Below are 15,056 nucleotides of genomic sequence, written 5' to 3' on the forward strand. Positions count from 1 at the left end.
TAACTAGACAAGACTTTAAGACTTCAGGCTCACTGTAAATCTGCACAGTTCCAGACTATTTCAGATTACCATTTAAGCAGCAAAATATAAAAAGAGTGTATCTTTCCATGTTACAGAACATTCCCTTCAAAAGCACGGCGCTTCCAGCTCAGAGGTCACATTTTTCCTAGCAATGCTACAGTTGAGCTAAACTTTTCATGTCTAACAGCAGCTGTTAGAGGAGGGGGCAGGAAGTATCTGAGCCCTACTTGATTCAGCTTCTTAGTGACAGAATATGAACAGCAAAAGTTTAAATCAGGGTCTTAAGAGAAACTAGATAATCAACTAAAATTCTTCAAGTTCATGCAAAGCAGCCATCTCTCCATCAATTGTCTTCTGCATGAAACCCCCTCCTTCTCTGAGCCATTTCATCCACTACTTTTTTCCTTCAATGTTCAGAGTAAAGTTTTCCAGGTTTTTTGTTTTGGTTTCTTTTTTTTTTCCCCTTTGGTCATTTTTCCTAATAACATTATTTAACTAATCTGGAAGTGATGTTTAAATGTAGACATATATGGTATCCTATGATAAAAACAAACAAACAAAAAATGCCACCAAAAAAATAAAAAGGGGTTATTATCCCATTGTAAAGATCAGGATACAGGGACAGAGAGGAGAAACTAATCTGCATTGGGTAATTGCAGAGACAGATTTTGATTCATAAAAGAGTATTGTAGCTAGAGGGGAGGAAACATTGCCATTCCTTTTTCCTTTAAGCAGTTTTCCACTTCTCAAATGGAAAAAGCAATTAAAAATATTGCCCTAACTCAGGCTGTGGAGTTTTCTTAATGACAGTAATGGTGACAGAAGAAATCAAAAGACTTCTAGCATGTTCTGGCTTGTGCAACCTGATCCAATGCTTGAGAACCCTTTCAGTGTAAAATTTTTCCTAATATCCCATCTAAACCTCTCCTGGCACAACTTGAGGCTGTTTCCTCTCATCCTGTCACTTGTTTCTTGGGAGAAGAGACCAACACCCACCTGGCTACAACATCCTTTCAGTAGTTGTAAAGACGAATAAGGTCTGCCCTGAGCCTCCTTTATAATTTTGATCAGTTATAAGCTGCCTACTACACCCTCTCCTCATAAGTCTTGTGCTCCAGACCCTTCACCACCTTCATTGCCCTTCTCTGGACACGCTCCAGCATCTACCAACACTCCAGTAAGAAGGACTCACGTTCTTCTCCATCTGATTATGAACGTTTTCATGACAAAAGTAGGTAATTTCAATGAAACACGAGAAAACAATGTGCTAACTGGAGGCAATCGTCTGACCTTTTCAGGCGTCTGCCATGGGCAGAAGTGACAACTCAGTGATGTTTTGTTGGACAGTTCGGCTTGTCACCTCATAAAGCCGAAACAGAAGCAGCTGCAAAGCCTGGAGGTGGTGGAAAAAGAAGAGAAACAACCGTAACTTGAGCTGGGTTTTATAGGAACCAGCTTTGCCCCTCAGCCCCTCCGGGCACTGACGCGGCTCAGCCGCCAGGTGGCGGCACCGGCCCCTGCAGGGCCTGAGGGGCCGGGCCGGGGCCGCTCCCGCTGCCGCGGCGGCTCCAGGCCCTGCCCCGGGCTGTGTCCGAACGACGGGCAGAGCAGGCCAGCTCGTGATCGGAACGTGGCACAGCACCAGTCCAAATCAGAGCAGGAGCAGTGTTTCACAGAATCATGGAATGCCCTGGGTTGGAAGGGACCTTAAAGATCATCTCGTTCCAACCCTCTGCCACGGGCAGGGACACCTTCCACCCGACCAGGTTGCTCAGAGCCCCACCCAGCCTGGCCTTGACCACTTCCAGGGATGGGGCATCCACAGCTTCTCTGGGCAACCTGTGCCACTGCATCACCACCCTCACAGTAGAGAATATTTTCCCCAATACCTCATCTAAACCTACTCTCTTTCAGTTTAAAGCCATTTCCTCTTTGTCCTGTCACTCCATGCTCTTGTAAAAAGTCCCTCTCCATCTTTCCAAGTTTCCTTCTGTTACTGGAAGGCCACAATTAGGTCACCCTGAAGCCTTCTCTTTTCCAGGCTGAACAACCCCAATTCTCCCAGCCTTTCCTCATAGCAGAGCTGCTCTATCCCTCTAAACAAGTTGGTATCCCTCCTCTGGACTTGCTCCAACAACTCCTTATCCTTCCTGTGCTGGGGGTCCCAGAGCTGGAGGCAGCACAGCAGGTGGGATCTCACCAGAGCAGAGCAGAGGGGGAGAATCCCATCCCTCACCTGCAGCCCACGCTGCTGGTGATGCAGCCCAGGACACAGCTGGCTTTCTGGGCTGTGAGCACACATTGCCAGCTCATATCCAGCCTCTCATCCACCAGCGCCCCCAAATTCTCCTCAAAAAATAAATTGACCTATCAGTTAAATCAATTTTATTCACAACCGTGTGTGAGTATGCTTAACAAGTGAGTCAACAGAAAATGCTTGCTTTTAGTAATATAATTTGAGAATGAGTATAACTTAAAGGAGGACCAAGTTACTGAACTGGCACACAGTGTCACAACAGTTTCATGAGAATATGAAGTCAAAACAATTGCTCTCCAATTCCCACATCAGACAATGCCTACTTAGAGCATTCCTGCATCGTCTCATCACAACATATCTTTTGGTTGTCTTGAGGCAACTGTTTGTGGCAGGATACTCTAAAATAGTTCACTTTCCTTAACACCAAAGAAGGCAAGATTAACTACTGCAAAGATCTTGACTTCCAAAGTTAGGCTGCATCTGGAACTAAACTAGGCTGGATGTTCCTCCAGCAGTCCCCATACAATCCTTGACTTGGGACAATGGGATAAACATGTTATTAGAGGTAAGCAGAACCTCTACATCAGAGAGAACTCCTTCGATCTACTCCAAAGTTTAATGAGTTCAAAAAGGCCAGACAGCTTTATATACAGGCCTTAGAATGAGTTGGGACTGTTCCTTCAGAATTTAAAAAATGAAAAATCTTTGTGTTTCAGTAGCTTCAATCTGTGTTTACACCTGGGGAACTTGGGGTATTTAATTACTCCGTTAATAAGGTATTTCAAGATGAAAAGTGGGCTTTGATTTCAAATCACAGCTTTTATACAGACTGAAAATTTAAAACCTGTTGGAACAATTAGAGAGCTTCCATAGTATCACCTCCCTCAGAGAGGAAATCTTCTTCAGCTAAAACATTATAGCTAATTTCCCTCAGGACAAAATTTCCCAAATTAACAACAAGGTGACACTGGAAAGCAGGAATCTATTGAATCAGCAGTGAGTCCTTGAAAGAAGCCTGGTCAGTTCTAACTTCTTATCTGTCCTAAAACAAAAGTCTCATTGCAGAACCAAATTCAAATCCAGTATAAAGGATTGTCAGCAATTTTTTATATTATTAATCCAAATAAATACTGCAGTTTAGAGTTAGTAATATATTTTAATTTCTTCATTTTTATTTGTGGCTTTCCATTCCCTTAAAGGTCCCATGAGGAATCAAGCTAGAAAATCAACTGTGCTATGAAATCATAGGCAGTTCTCTGCTGCAGCCTGATACCTCCTGGAATAGTGCATGATGTAACACAAAATGACAGACTAGGCTGTGAGCTAAAGACTGTAGATTTCTACAGCTGCTTAAAAAGCTTTTAGCTTTGGAGTCAGGACCAATTTTAGAAACGAGTAAAACAAATACTCAAAACCCCTGGTGCTGCCTGAGCAACCTTCCCCCTCAACAGCACCTTGCCGAGTTTCTTCAGTGCAGAGAGACCAAAATCCCCAACATCCCCAGGGAGCAGCCAAATGCTGCTGCTCATGCCCCCAGCCCTGCTCTATCCCTCTGCAGCTGGGGGGAGAGGCAGTGAAGGCAGCAGGCCCTGAGAGCATGGACTGCATTAACAGATGGATACACACTGCTCTTCCCATCCCTCTGCCCTGCATCAGGATTCTGTCTCATGGCTGGACACGTGGATTCTAGTAAAGCAGAGGAGTGGGTACAGAGCTGGCTCTGCACAGCTCACTTATCACAACACCCCCACCATGCTTTGTAGTGTGATGCTTAACACAACTGCTCTGCCTCTGCTACAAGTCCACACTTTGCCATTTAACTAACAAGGACAAAATACTTTTATTATTATTTTCCCTATTCTGCTCAGAAGTCTTTTGCCAGCACAGGACAAATTACATTAAGTGTGGGTTTAATTTTCTTTGGGTTTTTTTTCCCCAAAAAGAAAGAATAGAAGAGATCTGTCTCTTTGTTCCTGATCATATAAAAGCTTGTTCCTTCACAGAAATAAGTAGGAGGTTTGGGTCAAAGCAGAGAGTCACATGGAGACTTACCAGACTAGGCACTAAATCTCATTAAGATTTCTTCCCTCCTCTGAGGACCCCTCTTGGATCAGAGAAATATCTGGGCTTGGGGATGTAACATTTCCAAATCAGTGCAGAACTGCAGGAAGAAAAAGAAGAGTCACAGGCCATTCACCAGCTAAGGACACATTAGGAGCTACTGCTGTGCCAGATTTTCTTCCCTCCAACCAAAGTGTCCCCAGAGGGATTTTTAGACTAATTCCCCAGGCCCTGTGGACTGAGTTAATCTCCCTGTGCATGTTAAATGGTTAAACAAAAATTTGCATTTTTTTTTCTTGGCTGCCTTATTAGTTCAGCAAGGATTTCATTTATATCCTTTCTTTGGGATGAAAGAATAAAGGGGCTTTTTGAAGTATGCAGAGCAGTGTTTTTTCTGTGATATGCAACATTTGAAAACACAGTGTCCCAGCTTTACAGAGTAGCCCTTGACTTTGTAATGTTCATTTTGCCTCACACATTTTCACAGTGCCTTTAATGCACTGTTTATATGTAATTTGATCAACCAGTTTTTATTACCCTATCAGTTTCACTTTTGGATTCAACTTTTATTTATTGAAATATTTTACGTATTAAGTATATGGAAGACTGACACTTTTTATACAAGTAAAATGTAACAAACCAATGTTCAACTCAAAGGAAAGGCAAAGAAATGTAGCAAATATACAAGTCAGATAGTAAAATATTAAGCACTGGATAGTGCTAAATTTTCAAAAAGCCTGCTAAGTTATTGAACTGCATACTTCACAGTATATTAGGCAGATTTTCAGAAATCTTATGTATTGATTAGAAGAGCAAAACCAAGTGTTTTGCTGTCTGCTTCCAATAAGCTCTACACTTTTCTTGGTCTCTTTTCAATTCAGAAATCTGTAACATTCAATAGACATTCTAAAAATCTACAAAAAACACCTCCTGGTTAGTTAATCTGGGGGATGTAAGAAATTACTTTGTCACAAGAACTGGCAAGCCTCTTGCTTAGAATTCTTGCAAAATTTGTACATTCCTTGAACATGTACATAATCAGTTGTGCACCATCTTTACTGTCCTATGTGTTCTAAATACTAAACATTTCCTTTGTATGTATTTGCATATGTTCAACAAAAGATGATTTCTGTCTTGCCTTTCTTAAGGCTAGAAATTCCAGCCATTTTTGCTACAATCTCTCTCTGTCTTACCTCTCTCTTAACTGGCTTAGGGAGCTTTGTATCAGTCCCTCACTTTGAGCACTGATAGGCAATTTATCTAATTGCTGTGTGCTTTTGAAGCCTATCAATATATAAAATAAGAAAAATATAATGGAACAGCTCCCAATCTTCTTGGAACATTTATCATGTCAGCAGTAATCATTGATAAGAAGTTCTCTGGTGGATTGTTTCTCCTACCTTGTAAAACCTAACTGCCTTCATTTATTGCTCATGTCAGGTCTGACAACTTCAACTATCACTATGATCAGTACTGTTTCTGGAAGGTAGGAGATCCCAAATCCTACCCTATAAACCTGAATTGTAAAGATGGTGGTGAGTAGGTGTACATTTTATCTCCTTCCTATGTATTCTGTAGGATTAACCTCACAGTAACACTTGCTGCTGCAGTTTTGGTGCTAATGCATTACTAGTGAGCAGCCAGCCATGTTTTCTGGACATAAACACCACAGTAAAGTTACAGAAATAAGATTTTGCAGCTGTGAGCACTTGCACTTGAAAACCCTTCACTAACTAGTGCTGGGCATTTTTACACTACAAAATCATTCCATGAGCTCCAGGCTACATCCCTTGAGAAAAAAAATGTACTTTAAAGAGAGGTGCAGAAAGTCTGCTAGCTATACAAACACATATGTTCACCAACACTATTTGCTTTAATAGTCATGTAGAAATAAGGCTCTGTTCATTAAAACGCTTCACAGCTGCCAAGTATTCATGGAGAATAATCCTGTATTTTAGAAATCAACAACAAGTGTTATTAAACTTACTTTGACCTCAGCATGATTTGTTTGTGCATGAAATAACCTTAAGACTTTTGAAATCAACAGTGACAATAACTCAGCGAACACAGTAAAATATGCACAGTGGAAGGACTCGACTGGCAAGTGCTTCTGAAATACACATCAGAGGAACTTGGATTCTGCAAATGCACTGAATGCAAGATATTCCTGAAAAATATTCCAGTTTCTCTTTCCTTTTTTTCGAGTCACCGAGAGACTTACTTTTGGAGTAGATGGTGACGTGCAGGAGTTACTTTACAACCAGGAGGATGTCTGACGTGAAATGGAAGGAGTGCTTTTGCTACCCTAAGTAATTCAGCATCCAGGAGGGAAGGATCACTCAATGCAATGCCTTACAGAGGCTGAGAACACAGCATTTGTGAGTCACCATACACTGCCTTCAAATTACATTCATATGATATTATATAATATTGTGCATGATCACCTGTCTATCAGAGTTAATTATCAGTCAGGGATGTCTTCATGTCACTCATTTCCATCTCACTTGAGAGCTGACTTTCATTCTCTACTGAAATAACCCCTCTCAGCAAGACAGTGATTAGTGTGACAAACTGACAGAATAAAATACCTTCAGCTGCTTTATGGGACCTCCTCTAGCATTCATGACAGCTACAGCTAAGTGGAAAACATTTTTTGGATTCCTCTTATTCCTTAGTGGCAAACAAGGGATCTCTTAAAAAAGACAGTCTCAGCATATGTTTACCTATTCAGTTTCAGAAAATCCCACGTTATCCTTCAACAGTTAAACTTCACTTTCAGTACAAAAACCTGAAATATTAGAAAAAAAACCTCACTGGCAATATGGGAAGCAGAACTTAACACTGTGCACAGCAGAGTTCTCTCAATTAAAAATTAGGGTAAAGGAGAGCTCCCAAAAGGCCTGTTTACCTTTACCTTACCTAAAAATAACTTCTCAATATAGAGAAATAATATTGAGAGCCAAAATTATCTCTGCCTCTAATCCAGATGTCCATATAGTCAAGCTACTGAGCTTCATTGCCTCCATTTCAATCAAAAACATGACTTCATTGCATATCTTTCTCTTCAGATAAAAGCACAGCTATTCTCTTCATGCTCAAGGAGGCCCAAGGTTATAAGAACTCACCTTGAAAGTCCAACTGTTCTCAGTTCATCAGGAATGAGACTCTGCTCCAAGTTTAGCTTCACTGCCATCCTTGCTGGCTCAGTCTGTAGACTTATATGGAACAAACAAACATAGGATGTCTTTAGCTCTAAGGACACCAGCTGTCCTCAAACATCACAGTTACGGTGATAGAAAAACAGCAAAGACAAGTGAGATTAGTCATCACATGAGAGATCTTTCTGCAAGTCTTCAAACACAAGATCTCATGTCATGCTAACAATAGGAAGGGATTTCCCCCACCTTGTCCGTTAAGGAAATGTAAAGTAAAACTCTTGCTTCTTTACTTAACAAGCTGCTCTAAAAGACCTTTTTTTTTTCCAGCTTTGCCAATCATTCTAAGTTTGTGTGCTAAGCAGTCAAGTAGAAAAAAAATATTTCCCTTTGTTCAGCCAAGTTGTAACTGTATTACAACTGAACCGTGATGTGTCAACAGTTTGTCTGAACTTGAAAGAAAGAGAAATTAATACATCCACTCTCATTACTGAAATTTGGTTGAGAAGGTGATTGAGGTTGTTTTTTTTTAAGCAACAGGTATATTAGCCTAAATTCACAATTGGAATAAAGCCCCCAAAGATAAGAGCAGCAAACTGTTGCCTCAACTGGACTATTCACTTTTGCTTCCTCTCTCCCTCTGAAGGTTTGTGTTTTAGTTGCAGAGGGTAAAAATTTGCCTATCACAATAGAAGATATTGTCATCCATTAATGCATTCCTGACCTTGCCTAAATCCTGGTGAAAAGATTGCTGGTAGTGCTGTGAAGACACCTGGGCATAAATTATTAGGCAACTTACACATAAATAGTAAAGGCAGAGCTTTAACATGAATAAGAAGGCACTCAAGACACATTCAGTGGGCTCTATTTCCTTCCCTCATAATTGCATGAGGGCTGAATGGGCACCTTGATGCTCATATTTCTATATTCACTATACTTTCCATGTTCCTAAGAATTTATGCTGTGGAAAGAGTTCTATTTCCTACCAGATATTACATTGTACCAGAAAATCTGCATCCCTGCACCAAGAGTCATGGTGTGACTTCTTGCCCTGTGGAACAGAGGTTGGAAACAAACACAGTAAACTCTATAGCCCATAAGAGAACAGAAGTAACTGAAATGAAAAAAAAACCCAAAACAATAATAGTAAAAAAGGTAGGCCTTCCCAGGTTTATAGGAGTTCAAAATTCTTGACAAAAATTATTGTCCTTACCAAAGGGGAGAAACGGAATGAGCAGCTGACAGAACTGCTCATGCCAGATCCAAGGAGCTGGGTGTCCCTCTCACAAATGCTGGTGTCCACACAGAGCAGTGCACATGCCTGGCAAGGAAAGCCACACCTGGCTCTTGTATTCTCTCTTGCATCTATGACCACTGCTCCCATTAAAGAGAAACACCATTAAATGGAAGAAGTTTCATTTTCCTGACTTCACAAGCATTCCATTAGAAAGCTAAAGGCACAGCACACAACTCCTACCAATCTGGAGCCTTAACTTGTCACCTTTACTCACCTTTCTGCAGCTTGCAGGCCGTGGTTCACACCACAGTTCTTTCACCAGAAGATTTCAGAAGCCCTGTGTACTTCACCATGTGTTTTTAGACCTCCATGTCTGTCCTACCTAAACATAAACTTAAAATTCTTTTCTTAGAAACCAGTAATATCAGAGTCTCACTGTAAGAGAAGTCACAGGAGTTGTTTCAGGTTTTCATGTATGGGAGAATACTCCCACTCACATCCTGAAGAATGTGGGGAGGTTCAAACAAAAGGATCTGACCACATGTCTGAGACTAAAACCAGCAATGCATATCTTCTTCTGCCCACACCCTACTCCTAAAACTCAATCTGTTACAAAACAAGTTCCTTTCCATCTGCATGCAAAGCTCACTATTTTATCTTATCAGTCTCACTAAAAGTCCAATAGAAAGAGCCAGCAATTGCTAATGGCAAAGAGTTAGTACCAAATTTGAAATTCTTTCAGTCAGACACACAGAGAACACTGTAACAGTCCTATAGAAACATCTAGGAACACATGTCCCTTCTGACCATTCCTCTGACACTGTATCCTCAGACTTTGACTTTAATCACTTCATCCTTTCTCAGATACTAAAACTGTAGTGGGCTTTGTTCTGTAAAACTGTTGATAATGTTTTCAGATCTATATACAGGGTTACTGTGGCCTGGGAAAGTGCTAGTCAGGAAATTATGTAAGAAATTAGGTTTATTTTGTTACTACAATTCTGGCAGTTTTCCAGATCTTTATGTCACTAATTGCATGCGATTATCAAGAAAGAAAACAGAGATCTTCTTATCGTGACTGTAATTAATTCCATTATTCAGGTACAGAATACATATTCTGCAACAATATAGGCCCAAAACTTGAGGTACTCTGGCAATCTCTAATGACATAAAGCAAACAATCCTTTTCTTCGTGTAATTCCAGATTTTTCACTAATCTTGTTTAAAACTGCTCCTTTCCTTGCATGTTGATTTTTTCCAAACATGCTTTTATTCAAAACAACACTTATATTAGCAGGATGGAACTTGTTGAGTCCAACTTAAAAAAAATATCATATTTTTGTATCACCCACCCCTCACCTCCACTACCCAAGAAGAACTGTCTGCTTATAAAAGACCATCACCAGTTGTGACTGCCAGTTGTATAATTGCTTCTCTTTATGGGTAGAACTGTTTGCTTTCAAGTACCATTTTCCCATTTCTTCCCTAATATGACACCGTAAATTTTTTTCTTTACCAAAAGAAGTGAAGTGGTTTGGGGTGTTACAGGCCACTAAAACTGAAATCTGTGCTGGTGGAATTGCTTCTGAATACTTCTGTAATAAGTCATTGTAAATTTGACAATGGAAAGCACTGCCAAAGTGGTGACAGCTGTTCAAAACCTCAGATTTTGTTCTAAGCATATTACTAAAATCACAGGCTGTTTCCTGCTTTTTGTGTAGATAAAAAGCACACGAATATTTGTGGGGAGCAGGGGAAATAAAACTCATTCACTTCACTTGCTTTTGCACAATCTAGACTTACATTCAGTCACTTTTCACTTCTGAGACCAAATCTTGCACCACAAAAGAGAATTAAGTCATTCATTTAAAGGTAATTCCATTTGACTACTTCAATAATGCAGGAGCACACGAAGAAATTGCAGCTGGGTATGCAGTGTAAGAGATAAATGCTCAAAATTCAGCTGAGAAACCAGTAAATCTCTGCTTTGCTACTACAACTACTACTACCACTGCTTTTGTTCTACCAATGCTACCAAAGAACCAAGCATAGCTGTGTAAAAAACAAGCTCTGGGCTAATACTGGGGCTACTCATGCCTGGCTACTCTTCCAGTGCCAAAGGAATGTGGTCTTTGCTACTGTGCTTTTTGCTTCAAAACTGGAGATACTTCTCAATATGCAGTAAAACATAAAGAATGAAGCGTTTTCAAAAGTGGCTGTGGGGAATGGACAACACAAGAACACTCAATACTTCACTATATTGCAGAAGGAGAAGGAAAGGTCTTAAAAACAAATAAGACTTGTTGCATCAATAATTTTAAAAAGAATTACGATTCTATATTTAGAAAAGAAGTCAGACACTGGATTTCACAACCATATGTGGAAAACATTAAAGGGAAAACTGGATGGGATTGCCACGGCAGAACAGGGCCAAGAATTGCCTTTTTTTTTTTTTTTAACTCACCCCAAAACACTGGTGGGGGGTGGGGAAGTTCCACACAACTCTCCTCTGCAACTAGTGCTAAAGTAAATTTGACTAGCAATATGCAAAAACTGGCAGTGCTGGACTGCTACAGACTGAATTATGCTGACAGCACCAGAACCACTTGGGCAATTTTGGGACAGTTTCTGCTGTTACTGCCCATTTTTGGCTGGTTTGTGAATAAATAGGAAATTTCAGTCTTCTTATTCCAATGCAATTTGTAAGACGAATAGTAGCTGGAAGAGCAAGACTTCCCTTGGGAGTGCACAAGAGGATTTCCAAGTCAATAAGCAGTGCACATTAGCCAGTATTTTACTGCAAGCTGCAGAAAATTTGTGAGTATATTGTCAACATAGATAAAAATGAATAGCCTGAACATGCAACGTTAGTGCTTTTTCTGAATGTGTGTACCAACAATAGCAAAAAGGGTCTTGCTCATAGCCCTCAAAAATATTACTTCATTATTAGTTTCTAACTTTTTGAGAAAAAAATTAACACCCAGTGAAAATCTGTACAACTTAAAAAGCCAAACATTCTTTCTTTGAGTCCATCCAGTTCTGCCAAAAGGCATATGGTCGTGTTGGCACTTACTCTATTCAATGCTTCACACATCCAGAGCATCGTTTCAATATTGATTAATTGTCAGAATGCTCATATGAGACAAGCAAATAGAAATCTGACAGCCAGATCCTACAAACAGCACTGCAGTCAAACGGATCATTATATTATTATCACTGCTTTTCCCTAGTAATTCCAGTCTGAATAGTATAACTTCTGTTGCATATTCTCAATAAGCATTACAATACAGTACATACCTACAGAACCAACTCCAGAAGTAAAGGAATCATGGGGCTGGGAGGGAAAGGAGCAAACAATTCCTTTGTAAGAGTAAGAAACATCTTGGGAATTTTATTTGTAAACTATGCCATGCAATTCCTAAACTTCCTTTTCATCCCAATGTTTCCCAAATACTTTGTCCATCACAAGATTGTATTTGCCTCTGGGGAAAACACAGTATTTCCACTGTTCAAGCAGTACAACTTGGCAGGAGAGAAGAGGAAAAAGCACATCTAACTACTTGAACCTGAAAGTTGTGTTTACAGATTGAAATAATTCAGAGATCCTGAGAGCAAATGTCCTCTTCTTAAAAAAATAAAAATCACATAGAGGTTTTAAGAGCCGCAGCTTGTCTGCTGTCTTCCTTTTTGTCACCAACGGATCATGCTGGCTCCTTAAAAGGATGTCTGTGTGATACTTCCCTTCTCCAAGACAAAATATGAGAGGGGTCAAATGACTCATTATGGATCAAGACCTCACAGGACCTGCTAAAGCTGCATCCCCAAGCAAAGAGTGAGCACATGTAGAACTCCTCACAATACTCCCATGGGAAGGTCCATCCTGAAGAAACTGAGTGAATAAATTGGGGAACAGACTGAAACCTGCCACCCTGGGAATCAGATTGAAAAGGCTCAGACTCTGAAAGGACAAAATACATGGGTTTATTTTACTAGTTTGCCTTCTCAGCAAAACAGCATTCACAGCTTGTCCAGAAATAAAAGCAGTTCTGGCACCAAGTCCTACTCCCACTCCCTGGAATGAGGGATCTGTGCTCATACACTGTTGAAAAATGGGGAGCAAACCTGCACATGTCCAAACCCCAGCAAGATTTCACAAGAAGTATCTTGATATTCTCCTCAAAATCAGCCAGGATGGTCACATTTCAGAAATGACAGCTGTCTCTCTCACTGATTTTTAGACTAACTACCCATGCAGTGACTCTTTAGCTCTTTTCTGTCACATTACAAAACTCTAAGTATTACATATCCTGTGTACGCCTGCACAGAGAAGAGTACCTCCCATTTACTTAAAACACATCAATACAGGATGTACTCCAAATGAGTCCTTACATCACCTTCTGAAGGCACTGGCTTTAAGAGATTACACATATACTCCTACACTGACATAAATGTAGCATTTATCTGGGTACTCACTTTAATTCTAGACTCTTTTGCTTGCCAGCTGTTATCCCAAGAGACAGATAATATAAATAATTAACAGGCAGTACATTCTTCCAGCTGCTAATGCTGTAAACTAATTTCTCAGAAGTTATCCCAAAATTAGATTTAATACTGATTACTAAGCACTTAATAATAATGCGTGGCAAAAGACAGACAACTGTAACAGAACAATCAGTGTCCAGGAAATGCTGATTTTTATCTGACTGGCTTTCTGCCTCTATTTTCATAAAGCATTTTTTGCATGCAGACAGTAGTTTTCTGGCCCTTCTTCCTGCACTTCAGTCACATCTCTGTTAATAGTGATGTGTCTTCATTAGCAACGGGGCATCAGTAGCTACTGTCACAACCAAGTGACATTAAGGTGTGCACTGCTGCTCAGGAACAGAGGTTTCCCTCTTACAGCAAACCAGGCAGGCTGACTGTTCTATCCAAAATCTGTTCACACAGCTGGGCTGACCAAAGAGACAGTCATCAGTACCCTCAGCCCCGTTCCATGTACGTGGCATTTTTGTGAGTTAGGGGTGGAATCAACCAGGATTTGTTTTTTTACACTCAATTGTCAGAACAGGTGGACCCTTCCCTGAGGCTTTCTCAGCCCTGGGAGCCACAGGAACATCTCCTGTCACTGGTCATGATGGAAGAGAAGTTATTTTAGCCCTTGCAAGAGCCAAGCATTTCATGTAGGCTTCTGAGCAGGTATTGATACCAGTGATGTTGCTGGTACAGACACAAACTTGGCCATGCCTGGAAAAACAAGCCTTCCACAAATGTTTCAGACATCAGGCACTCTGCAAGGATCTGCCTCTCATCATCACTTGCAGTAAATCCAAGTTAATGAAGACTCACTATTTAGCAAAGAGATCAGTTCACAATTAAAACTACACTTGTAAAATGGGAGTTGAAAATTAGCATTTGCTTAGAGGTTTTTAAGCTAGAGTACCCAGAAGCTGTAATATAAATGGACTAGAGAATGTTCTAGTAACTTATATAATTAACAAAGACACAAAGTTCTTAAAAAACACAAAACTGCAGCCCCATGTACTGTCTCCAACTTTGTCCAAACACCCTAATAATCACATCCACCCTAGTACAGTTCTGGACTTCAATTTTAAAAGCATTAAACTGATTCTAATCTAGTGACATACTCTGTTGACTTTGTTGAGAGCATAATTAGGCTACTGCTACTTGAAATCTTCACCAAAAAGTCTCCAAGTTTGTTTTAATGTCACTGTTGATACACTGACAAAGCCAAAAATATCCATTATTCTGTAAGAGCTAAGTGTTATGGATAGAGAAAACCTTAAGAGCTGAAGGGATGCAGTACTTGGATGTAATTCCTGGAAAAGCTTCAGGAAGCTCTTTCATTAACAGCATTAAATCAGCAGGTATCATAATTATTCGAGTTACACGGTTATTAAGCTGATTTTTCAGTACCTACAGAAGCTTCAAATGTCTTTAGTAAAACTGAACTACCAATTCTGACTATCACAAGGTTACTGGATTACATTTTTCTTACACAGGAACAAGTGCATTGTGTTCTGAGCACCTGTGCTATTGCAATTAAACCAACCCAGAGACTGCACTGACCTCTACTGAAGTTCAGCTCTGCAGGACAGTATTTAAAAGTACTGTTCTGGGGCAAATGCTTAAAGATGAGGTAACTCCTGTCTGAACTTAACATATTATATGATAGCCAAGTCAGCAGAGTGAAAGTGTTAGTAGGTAACAGACTCACTTTGCTCTTGAATGACCTCTCACTCCTAGCTGGAAGAATCCCAGATGAAGGTGTAGCAGCCCTAGGATCTGAGAGGTAGTTCTTTTCTTC

General features: G+C 40.2%; 1 long non-coding RNA gene across 1 annotated transcript; it reads right to left on the reverse strand.

The window, feature by feature from the left end:
• Positions 1-1,312: 1,312 nt before the first annotated feature.
• On the reverse strand, positions 1,313-9,999 carry LOC113990802. Its single transcript, XR_005562760.1, has 3 exons — positions 7,465-9,999; positions 4,331-4,439; positions 1,313-1,414 (listed from the first exon to the last, which is right to left on the reverse strand). It is a non-coding gene; the product is annotated as an uncharacterized LOC113990802 (long non-coding RNA).
• Between the last annotated feature and the right edge of the window lie 5,057 nt (positions 10,000-15,056).

Source organism: Pipra filicauda, unplaced genomic scaffold (genome assembly GCF_003945595.2).
Source record: "Pipra filicauda isolate LSUMZ 115617 unplaced genomic scaffold, ASM394559v2 scaffold103_size3290846_pilon, whole genome shotgun sequence".
NCBI lineage: Eukaryota > Metazoa > Chordata > Aves > Passeriformes > Pipridae > Pipra > Pipra filicauda.